Genomic DNA, 12438 nt, shown 5'->3' with positions numbered 1-12438 from the left:
CTTTGAGTACTGTGAGAACTGAGTTACTGTTTCAGCGTAAAAGTTTGATTTATGATTTATTTATTTATTTCAGTGGTGACATAGGCTAAATTATGAGAAACACAACTTGTAATAATGTTAAAATTCTCATATTGCCAATGCCAATTTCCAATACCATACACATTGTATTAAGAATGCCTATATTTCGAGAGAACACACACGACACAAATACATATATTTTATGTCGACATGAAGCTTATTATTTTAAAATGTACTCACAGTGGAACAAGTATAGCCTATCTTTTTTTTTTTTTTTACTTAAGTAGACTAGATATGATTTAGGTGTGATACAGGGAACCATCATCACACAACTAGATACACTACTAAAATAAAATAATAATAATATCATATGTTTCCGGTCATAATCTGAAGGAACATCCGGGGCTCGCGCTGATCGGTGGTCTGATCGCGGACTTGACAGACTGCTTTGCCGCACGCTCACTTGTGTCGGGTTCATTCAGAGGAGCAGTCCGCTGTCCCGGGGCGCTCTTGTCGATAAAACAACTGGGTGAATTTTTATTGTAGTTTAAGGACGGACTGTGACACGCCTGCACACATGAGAACACACCTCACGGACTCGATGATCATTCAACTTTTGTGTTTTTTTGCGCATTTTTGAGGAGGACAGTCTCGTGTTGTGGATGCGAACTCACAACTAGCCCTGTGTGTTTTCGGATGGGAACGTCTGCTGCTTCATTCACTCAGTCGGCATGGACCCTTAGTGCAACAAGCCAAGCTAACAGGTCAGTTCAGAGCAGATGATGCATGATTAAATAAGGAGAACATACGCTGGGGATATGAACGAGTGTACGGTTCATGGCTTTCAATAGTAATCTGAATGAATGGTAAAGTAGGAAAATAGGAATTAGTGTACACACTTCCATTCTTTCTTTTAGTTTAGTTAAATTCAAAAGAGCCATTATCACATTATCCTGGAACTGTTATTGTGCACAAATGCAAAAAGTTATTTTCAATGGTCTACATGGCCACATACTGTATGTCAACATACTCCATGTGTTTTGTTGTTTGTGTAGTTCTTGTTGTTGTGGGGGGGTTATTTAGCCTAGGTCAGGCACCTCTCTTTGGTCAGCTGATGATGTGTGTGAGCATTGTAAGCCAAATGTCAAATACCTGGTTCACCTGCTCCTGTTCAGCGTGGACAGTCACAGCTGCCCATGTAAGGCATGGTGTGAGACAAGAATGTGATTGTGTTGAACCGCCAACATGTGGTCAGCTCAGCTCGTGCTTTCAGGAATATTTATGCATTTTTTGGTTATTCATCATCCCAGCTCCTTTTTCCTGGGTGTACGTTCGGGACAGCTAAATGATTTTCACCGGACGACAAGAGGAGAAGAAGAGGTTCCTTTTTCCTTCTCTGTAAAGTATCTTTGTCGTTTTGATACATTCAATCATCTGCAAATGATATATGAGTTAAGCACTGTAAGTTTTGTGTAACGGCGGTTCAGGCAGTAAAGCTCTTCATCCACTAACCACTATGGTTGGTGGTTCAAAAAACATAGCTCTTGTTGTTTCCTTGGGCAAGACAAGCAAACCTCCTCCTTACTTGTGTTGCGGTGGATGAATGGGAGTGAATGGGTGCAAAATTGGGTTAATGGACATAATTCGTGCTTTGAATGCCAGATGTTGCTAAATTATGATATGAACTCTGTTGATATCACAGCATTTTGTATCCTATGTAGATGTACATTTTTCCGTTTAAGTCTTTAACAAACTTGTAGATATCAAACAAAAGCGGAACTGCCAGGTTGTCTCAAGTCTAAACTTTTCTTTTTGGCACTACAAAACAATTACAAAACGCTGTTTGGTTTGTAAGAAATAGTCCCCAGACCTATGTAGAATTTGTCCTAGTGGTGTTGTTCACTCCCTCTAACTTTATCTTTAGGTGGTCCGGGTGTTGCAGGTCACACTGCTGCTGGCTGAGGAGGAGCGTTTGTTTTTGTTCCACCCTGTGCTGTGATTTCAGCTGTTTAGAGACTAGGTGAGGCTCACACCTGATGCTCCCTGTGAATAAATCAAACCTCCACTGCTCACAAAGACGGGCCCTAATGTTCTGCTAACGGCTCTAAAAGGAGAAGAGACAGTTAATCTGCTTTTCCTTTGTTTGACATGTTCCCATAGTAACTAATCAACTTCATCCATTCAAAATAAGTTGTCCTTTAGTTTCATTTATTTGTAGAGTGTCGGGCGGTCTGCCTTTGTTAGATTCTTGTGGTCATGTAGCCCTGCCTTGAACCTGCACAACTCTTTTCTTTGAGCGTCCATACACTTCTGAATAGCTGACCATCTGTCTGCTTTAGGCTCTACAAGTAACATATCACGTTTCCCCACTTGTCTGCGCTGGACTGTGGGGGATAAACTATAAGGCATATTTGAGTGCAGAGTGTAAGGAATCCACGTTAGAAATGGCACATAACAGAACATCCCTGATGAATGCTGGACTTTGCCAACTGTTATGCTGATCAACTATATTTGGGCGAGGAGAGAAGCACAAGAGGTTCTTATGGGGTGAAAATGGGAATTTGAAGGCACGACTGACAATTGATTTCTCAAGGGTTGTATCAGTTTCTTGTTCCAAGCTGAAGCGTTCCCCGGTGTGTTCCTCTGCTGCTGGAGCCCATCTGCTTCAAGGCGCCCTGCGCTTTCAGAAATGATCTTACGCACAAGTTGGTAATAACAACTGATATATTAAGTTACTGCCTTTTGTCATCTCAGACTACATTGGTCACTTGTCTCTTCTGGCGTCACCCAGACCGAAGTGGTGCCCCACGGATATAGTTGCTTTTTAGATAGTTTTTGTAAACCCTAGAGATGGTTGAGTGTTTATTAGAGGTTGACCGATATGGGTTTTTCTTAGGTCGATGCTGATTATTTTGGATTTTTATTGGCCGATGCCGATATTCACAATATTTTTGGCCGATTTTTTCCAGACGTCTGGAAAAAACAGAAATACTTGGCCACTCCAGCTTTTATTTTACTACTTTAGGTTATTCAGTCATAGTTTGTGTCCCAGCTTTGATTAGTTGCCGTTAGCATTAGCATGCTGCCGTTAGCATTAGCATGCTGCTGTTGGCATTAGCATGCTGCTGTTAGCATTAGCATACTGTTGCGAGCCATGGAATTTTGCATGGCGATAAGAAGTTGCTCTCGCTATTTTTGTTGTGGAGGAACTTGTTTTAAAGCCCTCATTTAGCTCTTTCCAATGCAAACAACAGGAAGTGTCTATCACTTTGTCGGAAACATCAAAAAAAAAAAAAAAGACCAGCTATACAAAGAAAATGCTATTTTTGTAGTGGCTAATCAAAGAATGAATTTGGATGTGGCCCTAGCTTATTTAAATCTAATTTTTGGCTGCCATTTGTCAATGTCTCCATGAAGATGAGCTGGAGACTTCCTGCACCCATGAAAGTTACAGCCAGGTCTCAAAACAATTATCTGTAATAAAATGAATGCCTGTATTTTATACTATTTATTGAGTGAAATGTGATATGGTGTGGCTCTAACTTAACCATGGAACTCAATCATAAAGGTGGCTGTGTAGAAATTGGCTGGATATACATGAGATTGAACATCGAGTTGATCTTTCCTCTCATATAAAAGTACAAGAATGTTACCCCCCTCTAGCTTGGATTCGTGATTTGGCATTAGGACATCAAATTAGACTCTCATACATTTTCAACTGCATTATAATTGTCAAATTGTACTTGAGAGCTTCTTTCCTTCCATGATCCCATTTAAGATTATAAACACTAGTGCACAGCACTAGACACTTCAATGATGAAGTGCCTTGGCCACACTTCACACTTCTTTATATAGTATTTTTATTTCAGGAATGAGAAGAACACACATGTTGCAAAGTTCACTTCAACTGTAGTTCAGATGTGTCCTGGACAGTTGTTACCTATAACATTCTTCAATATCATTAAATGGTTGCCGTCAGGAACAGCTTTTATACTTCATCCTTGCCACACATTGACGGGATCAACTTGCTCCTGCGGTTGCTCACTGGAAAGCGGTCTTGTATTTTCTGTGTCATAAAAGCAGGACTCCGGAGTGTGCAGGCAGTGAGGACATGATGTTATGATTTACAGGAGTTTAATGTGTGCCTGCTGTAGGTTACGGAGAGTGCTTCTTCTCAGCAGCGTGAGAACTGCAGGTCAGAGAGGTTTGAGCGCGTTGGTGAATGTAGAGCCCTGATCAGCAGCGCTGCTCTGCCTCTGGTGCCACATTCTGTAGTAGGCTGTGAGGAGTATTCATAGCTGCACACACCGCAGGTATTCCGCCGGCTGGGGAGTGTGTGGAGTCACTCCTGCTGAGAACTCCTGTTAATGAATTACAGCAAGGAAAACTGGAGCCTGCCATCATTTACTACATAACACCACACTGGGGGCATGACAGCTTTGCAAACATGCATTATCACAGCCCTAGACTCAGAGAATGATCATTATAAATTATAGTGTATAGTTTGTAAACGTTTTTATGATTATAACTGCAGTATTAACAGATCAAATGTGTTCTATGACACGTGAAAACAGTGTTCAGAAACAGGGCATTGTTTCCGCTGTAACAGATTGGTAATACAAAAAATTGCAGATATAAACAACAACAGTGATTGCTTGTGTTCTCCTGAACTACAGGGATAAAAGATAACATCTAAAAAAAAAAATCTGCATAAGGCAAAATGGTATTGTAGCCTGTCATATGCACTGTAAGGTAAATGGTACCAAATGGCAAGGGCTGGGTACCATTAAACGATATCGAAAAGAAAAAAAAAAGGTACTGATTGGTATGATAAATAAAAAAAGATAGCTACCTGTAAACATTATTCTTTAGATAGACGTTTTGATGCCAGGTGTCTTTGGGATCCGTTCATTTCAAAGAGACATTCAAAAGACAGGTTCTTTTTAATATAAAATTTTAATAACACCAGACAGATAACTCATAATAAAAGACGCGGTTGATAAAAGGCACACTTTTATCTAAAATCACAATTGGACTGATATTTACGCTTTGACAGATTAAAATTTGTGATTAAAATCTTGCGCCACAACTAATGAAAAGAGGCTGCAACTGTCTGACAAATCATTTTTAGTGCATTTAGCTTTGACTTTAGCAACAAGCTTTCACTTGTGTCGCCTGCTCTGTTGTTGGGCTGATTCTTGTGCTTGTTTGGGAAAGTTCTGGGCGAAACAAAGTTCTGACTGAGAAAAAAATTATCTGGTTCTTTTCACAATTGAGGTCCGGTTCGAACTGTTCTCTTTAAAGAGCCGTTCAAAAGAGCCGCTCATTCATGAACGTCACATCATGTTAAATCTTTCTGCAGACGAAATGATTGTTTGCCACGTGGCTGTTTTGCAATGCAAATGATTGTGTTTTTTTCCTTCCTACACATTTATGTAAATCCAACCATGTCTGTCCATATCACCTGTGTGTGCCATTTGATTGCGGTCAAGCGCCTGCTTGTGGATCTGAGCTTTTGGTATATTCCTCTGTGAAGTGCAAATGAAACAAAATATAGCTCAGGATTTATTTCTTCTTTACTTACTATCTTCATTGCAAGTTGTCATAAAAGTAACCTGCTTGATTAATTCATTGGTATTAATTGAAAACAGTTTTCATCTTTAGCACTCGTGAAACTGTACGTTTTGGCTGTGTGCAGAAGAGTGATGGAGATGTGGTTAACATCGTGTTGTGGTGTGGGATGTTTGACAGGCGGGTGAGATCTAGGTGTGCCTGTATCGCTCTCTAGCAGCTTCGGGTCCCTTATGTCACATTCTTGAGCTGCACAGAGGGGCGTGGAGTCAGTCGCAACACTTGTAAGGCACACTCTGACCACATGGTTCTCCAGTGCAGAAAAATATGCTCTATGTACTATGTGCTGCCGTCCAGTCCACATTTTCATTCACTAGTTTTGGATTTAACATTTCGAGAAATATCAAATACAAAAGCTGAAAAAAATATTGGTGTATCAGGAGGTTTTCAACTGAGATTTCAACTTTTGGTCTTTCAAAAGTAAAAAAAAAAAAGCATTGTAACCTAAATGTTTGAAAAGTCAGGATTTCCTAATTGTGCCTGGTTTTGAGATTTATTTTCTAGGATTAGTCACTTTAGGTTTTTAATTTTGACACAACTGAACAATTTTTACTTATTTCTGTGTCATTCTATGAAGACCTAGTTTTCAAATAGCAATTTTGATTTGATCTTTATTGTCAAACGAAACCAATGCACTCACAAGTCTGAATACACTACACTCACTAGTTTGCAGGCCTTTTCCTCTGACCTCCTCACCAGTGGTTGACCGTGGCTCAGACTGGGCTCACTATTTCTCCTCTCTTCTATATGATCATATGCATTACACTGGCACTACATTGGCAGATTAATACACATTTCATTTCATTTCATTATCGCACTACCCTCGCACACAGCAGGACTTAAAAGGAAATCCAGTCTATCCGTATCGACTCGGGATTGCATACACAACGCATGAGGTATAGAAAGTTCTGTCGTGGAAAAGGCCAAAGTACCGACACTATGGGCCCCAGTATATTTGGATAGAAAACAAAGATAAGAGCTTTTCCCTGGACTTACATGAAGCCCGTCATCTATCAGAGTTCCAGACGTGTTTTGTCAGCGTGGTACCAGAACACAGAAGCATATTTCAGATGTTAAAGGGAATTGTACTACCAGTGAAGAAAACAGAGGAAAGCTTTTAATAATTAAATAAAGATAATATTGTGGCCACTTTATGGCAACAGACACAGGTGGGTTTGGGCAATGAAGTGAAAAGTTTTGTTTGTTTGTTTGAATGATTAAATATCGTTAATTAAGTGCCTTATGGGTCAAATTTAGATGAGAAAAGTTTGGTGTCTTGCAAATCTTCTCTCATTTACTTAAGCATAGAAGTCTGCTGTACAGTGTTCGATGATAAACCTCTAAGATCAGGGCCAATAACATCTCCATAAAGACATAAACTGCACTAAATGCTTTGATGGCTTGGTCTACGTTAATGTTGGCTGCACTTATTATAAAGATGCAATTCAAAGTAATGAGTGCATCTTATTATTGTAGCTGTAACGTTCCTTTCATTATCTTAAAACACCAGCCATAAATTTAGTCGGCACTTTTAATTAGAAATAATAGCTTTTAATCCATCAGCAATCATGAGTCTGGGCCTGAATGGAAAAAATAAGTGGATGATACAACAATATGAGGATTATGCTCTCTAATGTAATCCTGTTTCACCTAATCTTCTTACAGTGGGCCACAATAAGGCATGCCATATTGGAGGCAGGGGTGTGTCCCCTTTGTGCTGAGGCAGCACTGGTCCTGGGACAGGGGTGAATGTGCCAACCGCCCCCCCCCAGACTTCTCCCACGTCCCCAGAGAGGCCAGCCTGCAGCCCGACCCGCGGGACAACCCCAAACTATACTCCCAGCTGCTCTTCCTGTCGCTGATCAGCCCAACCCTCCTCTATTTGATTACTCACTGTAGTGGCTCCCGTAGTGTGGGTGCGGGAATGTACTATGAGTTGTGCACCAGAATCATGTGGAAATCTGTGTCTTTTGCAATCTTCAAATGTGCAATTAAGAATTCACTGGAAGATGAGTCATGCTTCACCTTTTGGGGTTTGACTGATTTGACCAGTTTTTGGGCGCTTCCTGTTGCAACCTGCCACTCTGGTCTCAAGTAAAATCCAGACTTTCAGATTTCAATCACAAGTTAGCTTGCAGCTTCTGTAATTCCACGTTATTTGATGCTAAACTCATTGTTTCACCACCAAGTTGAGTCTTTTTTTCTTTTCTCGGTACAGTCTGTCCACTTCTGATTTATATGACCATCATAACACCAATAATAATTTCCCAAGCTTTATTCTTTTACTGTGCGTAGTATCAGGCTGTGCTATTGCCCTCTTGAGCTATCCCTTTCTCTCCGCTCACTTAACTCTTTTATCCCAGAGCGTATTGATTTTGTTACTGTCTAGGGGCCAGTTCCATGTGCTCCCAGTTGCCTTTGGCCCGCGGTATAATCCCCTTCACGCCCATGCAGCCTCGATCCCTGGACAGTTGTGTCTGGATGCTGCTACGCTATGCTAACCATGTGCGCCATTCACAGTTGGAGGATTCCCTTTGGCAGAAAACGCCTGAGCATTTGTCTCTGGACCTTTTGGTCAGGATGCAACTGTCAAACAGTATTAACTACATCATGCAAGGCTCACCCCAACACTTTTCTTTGATTAATTATGCCTGTTAACAACGACTGGCAATCAATAGGTGATCAATTTAATTTGCACAAGTGGAGATAACTTTGGTGGGATTGATGGATTGAGCCCAGATTGCTTTACACTGCTGTCAATTGGCCTAATGGATTCAGGATTGCTTGTGCTCACTCAAGAGCAAGTCCAGAGGCTATTGCTAAGTCAGCCAGGATCTTATTGTCAGCAGCTATATGGAGATTTATCTGATGAGTGGCCATTCACACTGTCGGATCTCTGAAGAAATAAATAGACCAAATATCCTTTGGCTGAAGAGTTATCCTCCCAGAACAATAATGACATGGCTATCGCCAATAATGCCCATGGCAATCATACACAAATGATTATAACACTGAGTATTCAGAACCGCACTGAAGCACATACTGGCCATCAAGTGCATTTAGTACATTATCTCTAATTGCCCCTTTTAATATTGAACCCCATTAGCTGCAGTTGTTAGCATTCCCCTCTTTAGCGCAAGAAGTCTTATTATGATAATGTTCCATTATTTATCCTATTTACTGTGCAAGCCCTATTTGCTTTGCTGCATATTAGTGGTTTACCACCAGTAATGTTATCAATTTTTTTTTTTGGTGACTTTTTGGTACAAAAGGCACTCAATGACAAATTCTGAAATAAAGTGTGTGACGGTTGATGTTGGATTTTCTTCAAGAAACACCTAGTTAAAAATATCGGACTATTTGTGATTGAAATGTTTAAAATGTATTTATTTATTGGTTTACAAGCTGAGACCCGGCCTTTGGCCGGGCCTCGCTAGTCTCCACATTTGATATTCAGAGATTAAGAGTTATTACACAGAAATGTCCAGTATAGTCCCTATAACCCGTCAGTCAGAATAGCTGTAGACCCGCAGTAAGTAGACCAGTGGTTCCCAAACCATTCCTAAAACTATGGCCAGTACAAATGTGTAAAATAATGAATGCTAAAAATAATTTCAAACAAACTGCAATTGGAGTGTTTGATGCACCTGTACTCCTTTCGTATATACTACAACGACAATATGTTCCATAAACTCAGGGAATAGAATTCAAGAGACAGTGGAACATGTAGGCCTATGGATTAATATTAGGGGTTCAGCTGTTACGGTTCGGTTGACGGTGCAGGAGACGTGGTTTGGTGCATCACGGTGTAAGTGCAATCTAAAAAAGAATACGTTGTTTTTTATTAGACAGTATTTCTATCCTTAGAATACAATAGGCAATGCTTTCAAAGCCGCTTTATAGAATGTAAAGGAGGGAAGGAAAAATAGAAAAGAAATGGTACAGCAGCAAAGTAAAAAAAAAATAAAAAAACGCTACAGTGCAGGCCATGCGCTCGTTAAGTGGTAGTTTCACTTTTGCTTTCTACACACGGAGGCTGAAGCTCTCGGAGCAGCGCGTTTCATTTGAAGCTCGTGTTTCTGCGTGTACTTTTTTTCGGAGACATAACTTTGGAGACCGAATATGGCCAGGATTGGATCTTACGCATTTGTGTGCGCTCTGACATGACGCAGCACTGGATCTATAATGAACCACAGCCTCGGTCACTGCAGGAGAGACGTAAACAAAGAGACGCAGATGTGTTTTGGAGGAGGTAACTGTACCTGTGCGGAGCGTCTACAGCTGCAGTTTAGCGGTGAGTGACGATGACACACATCGCCCTGTTTGGATGCGCACACACACGCACGGCAGTCAGATCTCGTGCACTCGCGTTGTTGTGACGGCGGGTTGTCCTCGGCCAGCAGCACCGCGGTCCATATGGACCCGTGTCCAATGCCCGCGGCCGGTGGGACGGTCACGTGGTGGCCTCTGGCCAATGCCCGCGAGCGGAGGGACCGCCACGTGGGGGCCGGCCGCGGATTTTTGGGAAATGAACATGGCAAGTCTTATATAGCGCTTTTCCAGACGCTCGTCGGTGTACAATTGGTTGCAGTATTCATTCAGTCCACTGCGCACCTCAGCCCCCACCACCAACCACGCATACAGTCACTACTGTCGCCAGGCTTCCTGGTGTTCCCAAACGGTCTCCCATCCCAGTTCTAACCAGGCCCGTCCCTGCTTAGCTTCAAAGTCGGTATGGGAAATAAACATGGCGGCGCCCAGGCGTCGGCCATTGAGATAGCGTTTTCTATTATAGATTTGGTTGGGACAGTGCATCTTAATGAACATACATGGGTCTCATGCATGTAAACACGCCACACTGGATTGTAGCCATGGGCTAATTTCCATCTGCCCCCCCCCGCACCCGCAATCTCAAACAGACTCTCATTCATCCTGGCCTATTGTACATGTTTTTAGTGGTGGGGGAGACCGGAGTACCCGGAGGAAACTTACAGGGGGAGAACATGCAAACTCCACACAGAAAGAATAGAAGCCGTGACCTTTTATGTGTGAAGCATGAGCGCTACCCGCTGCCTACCGTGCCTCCCATGCAGAGCTACATGTATCAGAATTACTGTAGATGCCCTACTTTACCTAAAATGGTTGTTGTTCCGGAAAAAATAATTAGTGTAGATAGGTCTGATAACTTTTTCTCCTGGGCTCGTAGTTATACTTATACCAGTGCCTCCACAGTGAGTATTACATCAGCCATGATGCAGTCAACAGTCAACTACCATTGGTAGGTTTTATTGAGAAAACTACATCTGTTCAGGGATAGTTTAGGTACTTGCTAATAGCACAACTTGTAAGATCTCTGGTATTGACATCGATCCTGATACCAGTATTGTGTCGGAACAACCCACATTTTAATTAGTGACACTGTTTTTTAAATAAACAAGAAATACTTGTCATGACCGTCATGACCCTCCTCTCAGGAAGGGCCCTGAGGATAGAGGCGAAACATACTCAGCTTTATCAACCTAGTCCAGTTGACGATATTTGAAAATCTCAAGTACAACCTTAATTATGCACATTTGGTCAACTTCACTGTAATTTGCTTCTTAGTTTTGAAGGGTTGAACTCTAAGTTGGAATAATCAGGGCTTTGACTCCACTGTCAAAGTTCTTAGTGTAATGACAATTGAGGATCAAAACCTGCTTGAAGTTTGTCCTTGAGCAAAAAAGAACGGACTAAGAACTAAGACAAACATGTAGCATAATAATCCATTCAAAGAGGAGTGTGTTCATAAACGTCTCTAAAATTTCCTGCTAACATTTAGTCGGTCTTGGGACTTCTAATTTACTGAAATTGTCTGCTTTTATGAGCGAGCTTTAGTTGCCTTCAAAGGTTAACATAATGCTGTAAGAGCACAAGAATTGTGATAAAAGAGAAAATATGTGAAAAATATATTTTTTCATATTGCCCAGCCCAATCCTTACTTGGAGTGTTCCGTGCTTTTCTTAGAAGGGGCAAGAATTTATGTAAATGATTATAATGTAATATTAATCAAGCTCTTTTATCTTTCCATTGCTTCGGGGCTCTCCACTCCATGCTAAACCGTACCCCACCAGAAGACGCTGATCTGTCTTTGTGAAATTCATCCGGAAGCCTGGTATTGAACCTGAAAAGTGGCTTTAAATTACCCTTCCCTGTGTCTCTCTGGAGCTGACAGGGAAATGCTTTCTGTGCCAAAGTCAGGGCTGCACGCTCGTCCTCCCACCCACACACTCACTGTTTTTTATTAAATGAAGAGCAGGGGAGAGTCTGTATAATTCAGTAAAGGACCTTGGGCAGATAGGCCGTGCGGAGTGAGACCAGCCGGATTCAGTTCTTGTTGCCTGAGAGCGGAAGACATCATTCAGACTGGTTTGAGCTGCACGTCACGCCTTTATGAGCGAGTTACAATAAAAACATGTCTCCTTATGTTCCTCTGAACCCTGGATGTTTGCTTTAGTGAGGGTTCAAAACAGCAGGTCATTAGCCTTCACATGTGTAGAAGCAAATGCAATGTGGACAACAACAGGGAGTGATTGCAGATGTTGAGTAGAAGATGATATGGGGGCTCCAGAGTCACATGGCATGTTTGCTGCCTCCCAAATACCGTATGTGTCTGATCTGTGCAATAATCTGATCGTACGACTAACCCTTTGTAAATTATTTGCAAAGAAGTTCATTTGGTATCCCTTTATTCACACAAGTGGACCAAACAGAATATATATGACCTTGACTGAAATTTGAAATCACCTCTTT

General features: G+C 41.6%; 1 protein-coding gene across 1 annotated transcript in view; it reads left to right on the top strand.

Annotated features, from left to right (window-relative positions):
• The first annotated feature begins 480 nt into the window (after nucleotides 1–480).
• LOC306963822 (plexin-B1-like) overlaps nucleotides 481–12438 on the top strand; it is a 58734-nt gene continuing 46776 nt past the window's right edge. The window contains exon 1 of the mRNA XM_079557531.1: nucleotides 481–782. The gene's annotated coding sequence lies outside the window, so the exon portion shown is untranslated. The remainder of the gene's footprint in view (nucleotides 783–12438) is intronic.

Source organism: Gobius niger, assembly GCF_951799975.1.
Source record: "Gobius niger genome assembly, chromosome: 6".
NCBI lineage: Eukaryota > Metazoa > Chordata > Actinopteri > Gobiiformes > Gobiidae > Gobius > Gobius niger.
The sequence above is the reverse complement of the archived record's forward strand: the minus strand, read 5'-3'. Positions and strand labels throughout refer to the sequence as shown.